Genomic DNA, 15,242 nt, shown 5'->3' on the forward strand with positions numbered 1-15,242 from the left:
GATGCGCATGAAGTCAGAAGATTTGGGCGTGAGAGCCAGCACCACAACTAGCTCATGTGTTAATCTTAAACATGTTGCTTAAATTCTCAGAAAGTTTCCTTCTCCGTATTGCAGGGATAATAGTGACAATAACAATTCTCGCCTCCTGCCTCCCACCGCCCACCAGGTGGTAATGAGGAATAAATAAGACAAGGCCTGGGGAAGAGGAGGGGAACTGGAACAGATGTTAGGGCTTTTCCTATCATAGCATGGGGAGAGCAGCTGGGCTGTGGAAAGAAGAGGAACGAATCCCTCCAACTCCTCCCTGCTGCCCTGCCGTGCACATCTAGTGCTCTCCGGGAGGCATCCCCTCGGAGTAAGCTTGGATCTTCTACAGGAGAGCACCAAGTCTGAGAAGACAGCGTTCCCCATGTGCACAGGAGCGACCACTCCCAGGTGTTCCTTCTCCTAGATAAATAAGCTCTCCTCTGCTTTTCACTGCCTCCACCCTCCAAGGCAGCCTTGAGCACAGTCCACAAATACAGTGACTCAATTTATGTTCCCTCCGGCAGGTAAGTAATAAGTCACTCCTGGAGTAGCAGAAAGAACATGGATCTGGATTCCGACTACCTTGATTCGCCTCTGACATTTACTAGGTGCGCGCTCTTGGATAAATCATTTAACTTCTCGGAGCGTCCACTTCCTCATCTGTAAAACAGAGATAATCCTTCCCAAGCATTGCTGTAGAGATTAGAGATCATTTCAGCAAAGGGCCAAGTGCGGGGCCTAGCACAGAGCAGGCTCTCCTTAAGCAGTAGCTATGTTATTTTATTTCTAATAATTTATACTAATAAAAAAAGAAGAGATTATGCTTCCCCAGGTCCATAGCCCACCCTCCCTCAAACCTGCTATGAATGACTCTGGCTGCATAATAATTTCCCTCAGTCCTAAGGAAAGCATCTGAATTCAGTGGTTATGAAACCAACCAATTAACATCAGAGAGGACTGGGAAAAATTCCTGTCTCTGACTCCAGCCCCGTGACTGCTCAGAAATCTCAGCCAGCATCACTTCAGCCGGCGCCTAGAAGTTACTCCCGCATCTCGGAGCACCCATCCGGGAGCCAGGCCCGGCGGGAGTGGGAGGCCCCTCTGCCGGTGGAGAGGGCAGGAGGCGGGAGCGCTAGAGAGAGATGTCTAGCTGGGCCTTTGCTCCCCAGCGCTCTTCTGTACCCAGTGCTGTGTGAAGGGTAGATGAAGGGTTTTTGGTTTTAATTGGGAAATGCTATCAATTGTCCCAGGCTCATTTAAAAATCCATTAGTATCAGGAAGCGGACAGATTAAGCAATGAGGAAGGGAAAAGAAAAAAGCTGTCAGTGCCCTGCTTTGCAGGGAGAGTACAGCCTGTCTAAGCTTCACCAGCGAGGGCCGTCCTGAATGCTAAGAAGCTGCTAAAGTCAATTTCAAGATGCCGGGGAGGGAGCCGAGGTGTCCGGGCCAATTCCCATGAATTGGGCAAGCTTATTGTTCTAGCAGCTTCCAAAAGCAGTACTGCAGTTATCTACACCACACATTTCAGGTTCCTGCAGCTGTGTGTGGCAGCCTGGCAACTGTGCCACCCAGCTGTAAGCCACATCCACACCCACAAATAGTTACACCCCTCTGTCCTGTTTGCTGAGCTCTCAGCTGGGCCCAGGTACCTTTTCATCCTGGGAGTCGTGAGTCAGGCTTAGGGTCCACAGTGGACCTGAGGCAGACAGGGTGACAGAAATGTGCCAGAAGAGGGATGAGAAGAGAGGGTGAAGGGGAAAAGAAGGAAGACAAAGCAAAAGCCAGCTATGAGGACAAGAATGGAAGAGAGCAATGATACGGCTTGTATCAGTTGCCAAGGGCTGCCGTAACAAAACACCACAAGCTAGGTTGCTTAAAACTATAGAAATTTATGCTTTTATAATTCTGGAGGCTGAAAATCTGAAGTCAAGGTGTCAGCAGGACACTTCTGAAGCCTCTAATGGAGCATCCTTCCTTTCTTCTTCCGGTTTCTGGGAGCCCCAGGTGTTCCATGGCTTGTGGTAGCACCACTCCAATCTCTGCCTCTGTCCCCACATGGCTGTCTTTCCAATGTGTCTGTGTCTGTCTGTTCTGTTCGTATAAGGACACATTATTCTGGATTAGAGTCTACCCTAATCCAGTGTGACCTCATTTGACCTTGATTACATCTGCCAGGACCCTAATTCAGAATAAGGTCATATTCACAGGTACTGGGGGTTAGGACTTCAAACATATCTTTTGGGCAGACACAATCCAACCCATAACCAGCCCTTTAGAAGACTGCTATCTGGTTAATTCAGTCCAGCACTATAGAAGGCCACAGGGAACATGGAAAAGTACTAGTCAGGGATTCAGGGTCACAAACTGAAAAGCCTGCAGAGGCCAGGCAGGTAGGACAATAGGTTGCAGAGTGAGGAAATGGTGGTTGTCCTTTAGCCTGGAGTCGTGGGGACAGCAGTACTGGAGGGCAAAACAACTCAGTTCCAGCCATTGTCACCTTGTGGGACTGAGGCCTAGAGATGCCAGATTCAATGAAGGGCCAGGAATATAGATTACTGTGTAAAATCTCTCAATTTGGTTTAAAACTTAGGCAGCCATTTTTCCACCAAACATGGTGCAAGCCAAACTAAACCCATCTGCAAAAAAGGCAGAGCCATGGGCAGCCAATTTGCCACCTAAGGAATAAAGCCTTAGGTTCAAATCTCGGGCTTGCCACTTGCTATGTGACCTTAGGTAATTTACCTCTGGTCTCTGGGCCACAATCCCCTAATGAGGGGCGAGGTGGTCTTGATCAGCCGACTGTACCGTGGTGAATGGTGGTGAGTGTTCAGAGGTATGGGGTGCCAGGCCCACACTGTGGATGCTTACAGATTAGGTTAAGAAACAAGGCTTATGCCCTGGAGAGTTGACCAGCCTCAGCCAGTTGTTCTGAGCATTACATAAGAGGATCAATTGCAAGCCACTAGAAAGTGCCTGCCCCAGCCTAATGCTGAATAATTATTCTCCTCATGCTTAACTCCCTTCAGGGCTCCTCTCTGAGTGAGGCTGTTTAGCACAGTGGTTAAAAGCATGGATTCTGTATGCAGAGACCTGAGGGAGATACGATCTAGTAGGCAAGAAAGACAGCCATAGAGACAGACAGAAAGCCTGCAATCGGGCTTTGATGCTGCCGACCACAGCAGCTAATCACTAATGTTCTTTGTGATCAGCTAATCGCTAATGCATATGCTACATGTGAGGCGCTGCACCGAGACAGTTTATGGATTACTCGTCCTCAGGCCAACCCTGGGAGGTAGATACTATTATAATCACCCCTATTTCATTAACAAGGAAACAGAGTAGCTAAATTCCAGAGTTTTAGGTAAAATCTCCCAATTCCTTTAAATGTGGCAATGAAATCAAATATTTTTCAAAACATCGTGCAGTCTAAACTAAGTCCCTTGGCAGACTGGGCCCAGCCCATGAGCAGACACTTCACAAACTCTGGGCATGAGCCTGGGGTTCCAGTGTAAGCCTCACCATTTTCTGTGTGACCTTGGGTGAATTGCATAGCCTCTCTGGGCCATGATTGAGAGGTTCCGTAACTTGCCAAGCTCACAGAGCTTATATGCGGCAAAGCCCAGCATTTAAACCCAGGCAGCACGGGGTCACTAAGTTTATTAATTGTACAATCTTCTATAAGTGATTCTGATACTTTTCTAAGACCCTTCTACCAACCAAGCTGCCGAGATCCAGATGGGGCACAGGATGCCAACCGACTTGTGCGGGCTAATATCTTTAACAAACTCCAGTGAAGGACAGTGAGGGTGAAAGTGAATGCCGGAAGGACTGTATAGACTTCTGTAAACACGAGGAGCAAAGAGGCAGGAAGGTCTCTCCCCGGCACCGATTAGTTGGCCTAAGACTGGGTCGTGGAGCTCTTATTTTCCTGTCACATGACAATTTTGATTCACACTTCAAAAATAAGAGGAATCTGGTTTTAATTTAGTCTTAAAAGCTCTTGAGGTGAAAATGAAGCTACCAGTGGTGGTTCATATTTATTTTTAGCAGAAAACCTATTTTTTAAGAAAATGAAATCTGACATAGAATGCCAGCATGTAAAATTGAATCAGCTGGTGTCCATTATGTGCTGCGGAGGCCTAATAGTAATGATGACGGCAGTGCTGGCCACTTTGTTCTAAGACCTTACCTGTGGTCACTGGTCCAAGCTGTACAACAACCCTATGAGGAAACTGAGGCAGCGTGGTGCCAAATAATCTGCTCAAGGTCACAGAGCTCAGCGTGGCAGTCAGGCAGCCTGTCCCCAGGGCCTGCAGGCTTCTCCGTCCTACTGCTCTGCCGTTCAGCCCTGCACACTGCAGGGGTGCCCACGTGAGAAGCAGCTGGTTGCAAACAGAAGCCAGCAGTGGAAGCTGCACCCCATGGTCTGTGATGCAGGGTCTTATCTGAAATCACTGTTAGGCTTTTCTACCTGCAGGAACTTAACACATGTGCATCGTCCGTCCCAACTGACAGTTACAAAGGCCGCCGTTGAAATGCTTCATAGGGTCATTCAAAGGGAAATCCACATCTGCCTCAACGTTTAAATTATAAGTGAGACTATACCAAGTGTTACCCTCCATATTTGGTGAAAACCTGTCCAGCCTTTAGTGTAGTGAGGAGCACACAGACCCGGGTTTCATTGTGTTTGCGTAGACAAAGACAGAGCTGCCTTGACTGATGGGAGATGAGAACCCAGAGCTCAGCAGCCCACGGGACATCTTCAAGGAACCCTGGGCTCTGAGAACCCAGCCAGAGAGCCGTGGGTCTAGCCCCTGGAAACAAGCTTGTCTGCTCCTCTGGGAAAGGGAGAGAATTGTTTTGACCTGTGGCCAGGGAAAAATGACAGCATTCAGAAGTAGGGTGGGCTTAAGAGAGCACGGAGCTGTGATGTGGAGGGAGGGAACAGTAATCTTGGGGCTCTGACCCTCAGGCCAGAGGGTCAGAGAGGTTTCCAGCACCTTCTGAGAGTTGTAACGACTCACCTCAGATTTGCATAGGCACTGCTGGTTCCTGCGTTGTCTGGGACCAAGAATAGGTATTTAATTTGCATGATTAGGCTGAAACTGACAGTGCAAATAATAATACATTAAACATATCTTGTGCTTTATTTTTTTTTACATTTTACTGATAAAATATAACTTTTAAATAAAACATGGAACATAAACATTAAGCTTCTAGAGAGTTGAACTAGAACAGATTTCTCAAGCGTGGTATTATTGACATTTTGGACTGGCTAATTCTTTGTTGTGGGGCTGTCCCGTGTATTGCAGGATGATCAGAAGCATTCCTGGCCTCTACCCACTACATGCCCCCAGCATGCTCCCCCTGTCCCATTTTTAACAATCAAAAATATCCCTAAACAGTGCCGGTTGTCTTCTTGATGGGTTGGAGGAGCAAAATAAATTCCAGTTGAGAACACTGAATTAGATGATTTGAGAGGTACTGTTTAGCTATCGTCCTATGATCCTTATAATATTTTAGATAACTTTGAAATAAAAAGTGTAAATCAGTATATTTTTTGTACTGCTAGACATGTCCTTTGTCTGGATGTGCTGGTTCATAGGTTGAGGTCAAGATCACAGTGGTTTGCTGTCATTCCATTTGCTCTTGGCTACTTGACCTCAAGTCAGTTGCTAAAAAAATTTAGCTACTAGTCCTGCACAGATTGACCACTGTCACCACCTTCTGTTGCTGCAACTCCCTCCTCTCCTCATACCTCTTTTCCCACAATTGTGAAACTAGAAGAAAAATAAAAATAAATGTCAAGTGTCTTGGCTAAGGCAGCATAGCTCACCCAGATGGGTTTTCTCTTATCAAGGAGCATCATTCATTTTTTTTACTTTATATTTTTAAATTGTCTTTTTATCACCAACTTTCTTCAATAATTACTGCTTAATTACTTAATGGCAGCTTAAGACACACATTCTATGTAAGCACGGGGCTTAAGAGTTGCAACTTCATAACCAGATCACAGCCTGTGTTTGAATCCTGGCTCATCCATCCATCCATCCACGAGTTTCAGGATTGGGGGCAAGTTCCTGACATTTTCAGATTCAGTCTTATTATCTACAAAACTGGGAGAGTAATAGTGCCAGCCTCATAGGGTTGTGGTGAGGATTTAATAAAATCCTGTATGTGAAGTGTTTAGCAAAGTGCTATGCATATAGTAAATATTCCATACCCGCTATTACCTCTACCATCATCACCATTATAATGATTTTAATTATCGCTTCATTCCCTTTCCTCCTATTTCAGCTGGAAGTATCTGGAGGTAATGACTTCAGGCAGCCAAGGGATTGCTTAAGGAACTTTTGTAGAAGTAAATATTTTCCAAAGGCAATTAAAAGTTATTTCACCATTGCTTCCAGTCGCTCTGAGATCAACAGTCAAGATATCCCTATAACGTCTACAATGAACTCAGCCAGAACCAGAAGCCAGAAAGTCCCTCAAAATCCCACCCAAATCTCTCTTCCCTTCTTTCTTTCCTTAGGTACCTACATGGGGTCTCCCCAATTCCATTCAGCTTTCCTTTTCCAAAAGTAGCCATCATTTGAAGTGGCTACACTTAAGTATAGAATGATAGGGAGAAAAGATCTTGCTTCCTTGATGACATTTATTTGCTCAGCAAGCAGAAAGCAAAGACCCGCATGGAAGAGGTGAATCTTAGCTGCAGCCAAAGTAACTATTGCCCCTTCATCACCAAATAGAATTAACTCCTTGCTTCCTTGTGTTCAGCATGAGGAAAACAGCACTGTGAGACGTAAGAAGAGTTCAGAAGATTACTAGACATTTTTTTTAATCAGCACAGATTTAACAGTTTACGATGGAGTCTTATGTCTTCCATGCAGGCAGCCAACAATGAAGAGTCTGGGTAATAGCATTTTGGGGGATGTCATTCGTGGGCAGTCATGCTTATACTCTCAGTCTGGAAATGCACAGGCTTGGAGTTTTATCCCAGCTCTGCCATGTACTAGCCATGAGAAAAGGATTGTCAGCTCACACATTTCAAGATATGCTCCTTTCCATTAGCACAGATGGTCTCCATGTTAGCTAGCCTTTGGGGTCCCAGGAGTAGATATCATTAACCCTATTAAACCAAGAGTCAGAGAGGTTGTTAGTTGCTCAAAATTACATAGCATCATGGATCTGAGAGTGACAACTCAAGAAAGTTATCTGACCTGTTGGAGCCTCAGTTTACATAGCTGTATTTCTTCTGAATAGGGTTTCTAACGATTCAGCATATAAACAATGTTGGCAAAGCACTTAGCCCAAAGCTTGGCACTTAATAAATTCTCAATAGAAAGTTATGAAGATAACGATTATTTGTATGATGATAATGATGGTCTATGCAGAACAGTGTACAAAAAGACCCCTGCGCAGCACTTAGGAGACCTGACAGGTCTGAGCTACCAGATGTGTCCCTATTTGTTAAGTTATCTTGAGCTACTGTCTCAACTTCTGCAGCATAATTTCAAGCTCGTATGGAGTAAATATCATCTGCCTCTAATTGCTTATAAAGATAGTAAAGGGTTCAACTGGGTAGAAAGGACCCTTGAAAAGTGTGAAGTACAAGACAGATTTAACTCATTAATGATTTTCTCATTCTTTGCCTGCTGCTGCTGCTGCTGCTGCTGCTGCTGCTGTTCCATTTGATCCTGGCAATGATAGTTGACAGGCTGTTTACCCTGTGAGCTCTTCTAGCCCCTCCCTAGATATGGAGAGATTGCTAGAAACCATCACAGAATGCCTTGACTCTCAAGGCAGAGTCAAGATTAGGACCCGAGCCTCTGACCACCAGTCTAATTTATTTCTTACTCATGGAATAGGAGGGGCCCTACAGAGACTGCTCCCTACCCTTCCTTTGGACCTCGTAGAGAGGCTAGATGTATTGACTAATGGCATTAACAAAATAAGAGGTACCAGATGATTCTGTGTAGCCATTCCCCTTGCTAAATTTACAGAAGTGCTTCTTCAGAGCTATTTGTCTTTTCTTCCTTTTTTAGCTCTTCAGGGTAAAAGAGTGTTCAGAGGCTGACAGCCAGTGATGTGCTTGCTCTGTGCACAGCTCATAAAGCGTGACTGCTTCCAGGAGAGCTGTTTGCACATGCCTAGGAGAGGGCTCAGTCCACTGTCAGAGACAGCTGAGATTGCCTGCAGAATAAATATGCAACTTCTTAAAGATCATTCCTGTATAATAAACAGCTCCCGGATGGAGGCCAGAGCAAGGGGAGTGAGGATTGGGAAGGCCATTTCTATTCCATGAGCTTATAAGGTCCCATTGAGATGGGAGTCAAGTCAATTATAGAGCTGTCAAAGGATGGCGTATCTTCAAAAGCAGATAGACGACAGGTTTGGGGGAGACACTAAAGGTCCAAAGACTTTCACCACTGCTACTCCTCCTTGCAGAGCTCAACCGGAAAAACATAACTATTGCAAGAACTCTTGATATTTCAGGGCCTCCTATACTTTGCAATAGCTGAAGTTAAGTAACCTGAGGAAAGGTTGTACCCACAAACCACTGCCTAATTCAGCATTTGTTTTGGATTGAGGCCACAGGCCATTGCTAGACTGATTACTACAGAAGAGAAGAAAAAATGTATCTAGTATTGGGATTGTTTAGCATTAGAAAGAGAAGGCCAAATGTGAACCTTATAGCTCCTCAGGTATTGAACTCTCAGGGAAAGATGATAAATTTTCAACATGGATCCTTAGAGCATAGCCAAGGCAGACTACGGCAAAATGACCCTACATTAGGAAAGTCAACAGTTCAGTGGTCCAAAATGGAACAGAATGCTCTGTGAGGTAATAAGTTATCCACTAGAAGTGTCCACACAGAATGCTTTACAAGCTGTGTTCTTTGTAGACTGAGGGTTCTACTGAAGTTCCATGAAGTCACAGCATATGCAAGAATTAACCTTGATACTTGGCCCCTAAACAAAAATTATTTTTGGTCAAAATTATCTTTGAAAAATCCCTTAAATTGACTGTAAAATACAATTAATACATGATTTTATTCTTCACAACACTGAACAGTTAAAGCTGGATTGCCTCTGAGAACAATGTTGTCCAAGAATGGATATTCTACGAGTGTGTGTGTGTGTGTGTGTGTGTGTGTACATACATATATATTCCCACTTTAGCATTCATCGATGGATCTTGTCTGCAGTTTTTACTATGGTGTTTGCTTAATGATGATTTCCATGAGCTGTCCCTCTCCCTCATTTATTTATTTATTCTGTATTTATTTATTTAAAAAGGAAAAGAAAATGGCTATCTATAAATACCAGAATCACTTTCAGTGGAGTTAGATGCTTGAGAATTGAAGGAATCACGGCCATTCACGTGTCTCACCTGTGCTCCCTCCGGGGCACCTGCTCTGTGAATGGATGGAGTGACAGACTCAAACAGTGCACAGATCTTGCACATTTTTCATTACATTTGTTCTTTAGTATTTTTATGGCATTTTTAATGGGTTTGTTATTTCAATTTTATTTTTCAACTGCTCACTGCTAATATATAGAAATACAATTGACTTTTGTATATTGACCTTGTACTTTGCAACCTTTTTATCTCACGTATTAATTCTACTACCTTTTAGGATTTTCTATGTATATAATCATGTTGTTTGCAAATAAAGATATTTTTACATCTTGCTTTTGAATCTGTATGACTTTTAGGTGTTTTTCTTGCCTTATTGCACTGACTAGTTCCTCTAATACAATGTTGATAAAAATTGTGAAAGTAGACATCCTAGCCTTGTTCCTGATCTTAAAGAAAGATATTCAGTCTTTCATCATCAATACATTAGTTGCAAAATTTTGTGTAGATATCCTCATTGAGTTGAGAAAAATCCCATCCATTCCTAGATTTCTGAAGTTTTTATCATAAATGAAAATTGAATTTCATCAAAATTTTCCACATCTACTGAAATGTCCACATGGGGTTTCTCCTTTATTTTATTAGTACGGTGAGTTAAATTAATTGATTTTTGTATGTTAAATCTAACCTTGATCTCCTGGAATAAATCACAGTTGTTCATAATATACTATCCTTTTTATATATTACTGGATTTGATTTGCTAATATTTTGGTAAGGATTTTTAACCTATGTTCATGAGAGATATTGGTATATAGTTTTATTTTCTTGTAATGTATTTGCCTGATAACACCGGCTTATAACTTTATTTGAGAAGGATTCTCTTCCTATTTCTAAAGGAGTCTGTGTTAAATTGGTCTTATGTTACCTTAAATGTTAGATAGAATCTGTCAGTAAAGCCATCTGTGCCTGTTCTTTCATGTAAGGAGATTTTTATTTTTAACTCAAATTTTTAATTGACATAGGATTATTTATTTTTCTACTTCTTCTTGGGTCAGTTTTGATCATTTATGTCTTTTGAAGGATTTGTCCATTTTCATTTATCAAATTTATTGCCATAAAATGGTTGATAACATTCCTTTATCATCCTTTCATGATTGTAGGATGTGTAGTGCTATCCTACACATTGGTGATATTGGTATTTTATTTCTTGTATCTTCTTGAGTAATCAAATAGTGACATATCAATGTTATTAATATTTTTGAAGAACTAACTTTTGATTCCATTGATTTTTTTCTGTTTTATGTCCATTTTTAATTTCATAAATTTCTGTACTTACCTTTATATCTTCTTCCTTTTGTTACATTGGGCTTAATTTGATCTTTTTTTCTAATTCTTAAGGTAGAAACCTAGATCCTTGATTTTTAGCTCTTTTTTCCTGTTTCTAACATAACATTGAAAGTTATAAATATTTATCTAAGCATTCATTTATCTGAATCCCACATATATTGATGTTTTATTTTAATTATCACTTATTCAAAATATTTTTTATTTCCCTATTGATTTCTTCTTTAGCCCACAAATTATTTAGAAAAGCATTGTTTAATGTCCAAATACTTGGACTTTCCTGGATAATTTATTACTATTGATCTTCAACCTAATTCCATATTGTCAGAAAACATACTGTGCATAATTTCAGACTTTTTAAATTTGTTGACATTTGTTTGTTGGCCTAACATATCCTAGTAAGCATGTGCCCTTGAAAAAAAATGTATGCTGTGGTTATTAGGTTATATTAATAGCTCTATAAATATCAACCAGATAAAGGTTGACAACAGTGCTCAGATTTTCTATAGCTTTACTAATTTTTGTGTCTAGTTCTACCAATTGCTGAAACATATTAAATCTCCAACTATACTTATGGAATTGTCTTTTTTCCCCTTTAACTCTCTGTAATTTTTTCCTTTGCCTATTTCAAAGATCTATTATTAAATATATATACGTACATAATTGTTATGTCTTCCTAATGAATTGATCCTTTTATTATTATGAAATGTCTCTTCTTATCTTTATTTTATAATCTTTTTTTCACTGATATTAATATAGCTGCCCCAGGGTTCTTATGTTTACTGTATATGCGGTATCTTTCCCATTCGCTTATTTTCATCTTATCTGTGCCTTTTTATCTTATTTTAAATTTTTACTTTATTTTTATTTATTTTTAACTTATTGAGTTTTATCCATTCTGATAATTTCTGCCTTTACATTGAATATTTAATGTAATTTTTATATGATTATGTTTTAGTCTACTATTTCGTTATTTATCTTCAACTTGCCCCCTCTATTTTGGTGTCTTGTTTTGTTTCTATTATGTTATTGTTATCCCTCTTTTCCTAAAAGTTTTGGGTTATTTTAATAATTTTTAGAATTCCATTTTAATTTTTCTCTTGGCTTTTTAGCTACACTTCTTCACATTATTTTTTAGTGGTCATACTAAATCTAATTAATCTTATAAATTAATATAAATCCTTAACTTTTCATAATCTTCTTAAGCTTTATGTATACAACTTCACATGAAGCTTTGCAATCATGTAAATTCATTTATTCTCCTACTTCCATCCACTATGCTATTGTTATATGTATTACATCTGCTTACATAAACCTCCCAGAAGGCAATGCTATCTTTTTCTTTAAGCAGGCACATGTATTATGAATGAGTTAAAAAGAAAAAGACAAAAAAAATAGTCTTTTTTATATTTACACAGATATTTACCACTTCTGGCGATCTTTATTCCTTTCCAGGGATTTGAGTTTCCATCTGGTATCACTTTTGCTGTAGCCTAAAGAAGATTGTGTAGCATTTCTTACAATGCAGGTCTTGCAGCAACAAATTTCCATAGTTTCATTTTACCTAAATAAGTACATTTTGCCTTCATTCTTAAAGAAGTATTTGTGCTGCTTATATAATTCCATTTGTTTTTTTTGTTTGTTTGTTTTTTACTTTAGCTCTTTAAAGATGTTGTCCCAGCCACTTCTGGCCTTTAATCAAATCATTGTTTCCTTATATGTAATGTGTCACTTTTCTCTCCAACTTCTCTCATTTGCCCTTTTCCTTGACTTTTCATGGTCATCGGCACATCCATGCACCTCTGGCCAGTTTCATATTTATTCTGCTTGTAATTTATTGAACACCTTGAATATGTAATTTATATCTTTTGTTAAATTTGGGAAGTTTTTAGAAATTATTTCTTTATGTAGTTTTTATGCCCCATTCTCTAATTTCTCTCCTTTGGGAACTTCAATATCATATGTTAGATTGTTTTATATTATCTAACAGGTCCCTGAGGCTCTGCTCATTTGCTCTCTGTTTTCACATTATACACTAATAAACTGGCTGGAAAAGAATTTTTAAAGCCAATCCCTTTTATAATAGCTTAAAAAAATACCTAAAAATAAATGTAACCAAGGAGGTGAAAGATCTCTACAGTAAAAACTACAAAACACTGATGAAAGAATTTGAGGAGTGCACAAAAAATGAAAGAAATCTCACATTCACAGGCTGGAAGAATTAATATCATTAAAATGAACATACCACCCAAAGCAATCTACATATTCAATGCAATCTCTATTAAAATGCCAATAACATTCTCCACAAGAATACAAAAAGCAATTATAAAACAAAAGACCCCAAGCAGATAAAGCAATACTCATCAAAAAGAATAAAGCTGGAGTCATCACATCACCTCACTTTAAAATATACTAAAGCTATAGTAACCAAACAGCAGATATGGGTCTCAAAACAGACACATAAACTAATGGAGCAGAATAGGGAACCCAGAAATAAATTCACATAATTACAGCCAACTGACTTTTGACAAAATTGCCAAGAATGTACATTGGGAAAAGGATGGCCTCTTCAATACACGGTGTTGAGAAAACTGGATATCTATATGCAGAAGAATGAAATTAGACCTCTACCTCTCACCATATACAAAAATTTACCCAAATTAGATCTACTTGCTTAAATATAAGACCTGAAACCATAAAACTACTAGCAGAAAACATAAGAGAAATGCTTCAGGACATTGGTCTGGGCAAAGATTTTATGGGTAAGACTTCAAAAGCACAGGCAACAAAAGCAAACCACAAACTTTATTGATCTATCTTCAGATTCAGTCTTTCCTCTGTAATTTCCATTCTCCTGTTAAATCTATCCAGTGAATTTTTTAATTTCAGTTATTTTATTTTTGGTTCTAGGATATTAATTTTGTTCTTTTTCATTGTTCCCATAGTTCTGCTGAGATTTTTAGTCTTTTCATTCATTTCAAACACATTTTTGTTTACATCATTAAGGGTAATTATAATAATTCCTTTAAATTTCATGTCTGCTTATTCCAACATCTGGGTCATTTGGGGATTGGTCCCAGTTAATGGTCTTTTCCTTTCAGAATTGGTCACATTTTCATGGGTCTTGTATGTTCAGTATCATTGATATAACGAATGTTAAATATGGAGATTGGATCCTGAAATTTTTCTATAAAAACTGTAGTTTCTTTTTGTTTAGCAAGGACTTAACTTGGTGGGAATTGAATTGCAAATTCTTTTTTGGGTGAGCAGCAGCTCCCATATTGGTTCAAATTTTTATGTTTGTTTTCAATTCATTTTCTTTGAGTTTGTTCCAAGCATGTATATACTTCAGGGTCAGCCAAAGATGGGGGCAGACAGAAATTGGAGATCTCCTTTCTGGAGCTTTCCCTCCTGGAATCATTCCCCCTTTGTTCTACAGTGAGTATGGCTGCCCCAGACTCAGTCCTCTGGTTACCCATGCCACAAAGACAGAGACTTTCCCACTGACACCCCTACTAACTATTCTTCACCAACTGTGCTGGCCCATAGGCCAAAAACAGAAAAAACAGAGAGCACATTCCACACAACGCACCTGACCTAAATTACCCCAGATTCTTCATCCAGATACCAGGTGTCCAGAGTTGAGAAAGCCATTGCACAATGCCCACGAATGGGCCTCTTTGTACAATCTTACTTCAAGTCAAACACTTGCAAAGGTATCAGGAGCAGGTACGTGTTTACTTGCCAGACAGTGTCCCCTGTGCAAGGCCAAACTCACCCACAGAGAATGAGCCCAGGCATGGTCTGGCTGGTCATTATGACAGAAGGTTAGTCAGGACCATATGGCTGCTCTGAACTTAAGCACATTAGAAACATTTAGATTCCCCATCTTGTCTCACAAACGACAAACAAGGCTGACTCATCTTGGTGGGTGTCCTGGGTTTAAGACTTTTAATATTTAAAATGAACTGAAAATAATAATGAGAGAGACTACTATTGAATTTAAAAAGCAGCTTTTATATCTTCCCTATAGATTTCTTTTTTTTTTTTTTTTTATGGAACGCTTCACGAATTTGCGTGACATCCTTGCACAGGGGCCATGCTAATCTTCTCTGTATCGTTCCAATTTTAGTATATGTGCTGCTGAAGAGAGCACTTCCCTATAGATTTCTATAATCACAACTATTTTCTTGGATCAATTTCTTTGGTTTACCTACTTCAAACTAGAGAAAGGGGAAAAGAAAGTCATTTGTGGAAGGTTAATGAAAGCCTCACATAGAACTCAGAGAACGGCCAAATCAGGCTGCAGGGAGAGCAGGGGCCAGGGCATCCCACAGGCCTCAGCAGGAGGCTTCAAGACCCTTTCCATGAGTGTTCTGCCAATAGAGTGACTCCCCAGCAACTCCCAAGTCTGGAGAGAATCCAACTGGCTTATCTGATTTGAGGATGCATCCAAGTTCCACCAAGTCTACAGCGGGTGGGTCTAATAGTAGAAACATGGTGTTGGAGAT

General features: G+C 40.1%; 1 non-coding gene across 1 annotated transcript; it reads right to left on the reverse strand.

Moving 5' to 3' along the window:
- Positions 1 to 14,780: 14,780 nt before the first annotated feature.
- LOC138393342 (U6 spliceosomal RNA) lies at positions 14,781 to 14,887 on the reverse strand. Its single transcript, XR_011235162.1, has one exon. It is a non-coding gene; the product is annotated as a U6 spliceosomal RNA (small nuclear RNA).
- Positions 14,888 to 15,242: the final 355 nt, after the last annotated feature.

The sequence above is a fragment of the Eulemur rufifrons genome, chromosome 10, assembly GCF_041146395.1.
Source record: "Eulemur rufifrons isolate Redbay chromosome 10, OSU_ERuf_1, whole genome shotgun sequence".
NCBI lineage: Eukaryota > Metazoa > Chordata > Mammalia > Primates > Lemuridae > Eulemur > Eulemur rufifrons.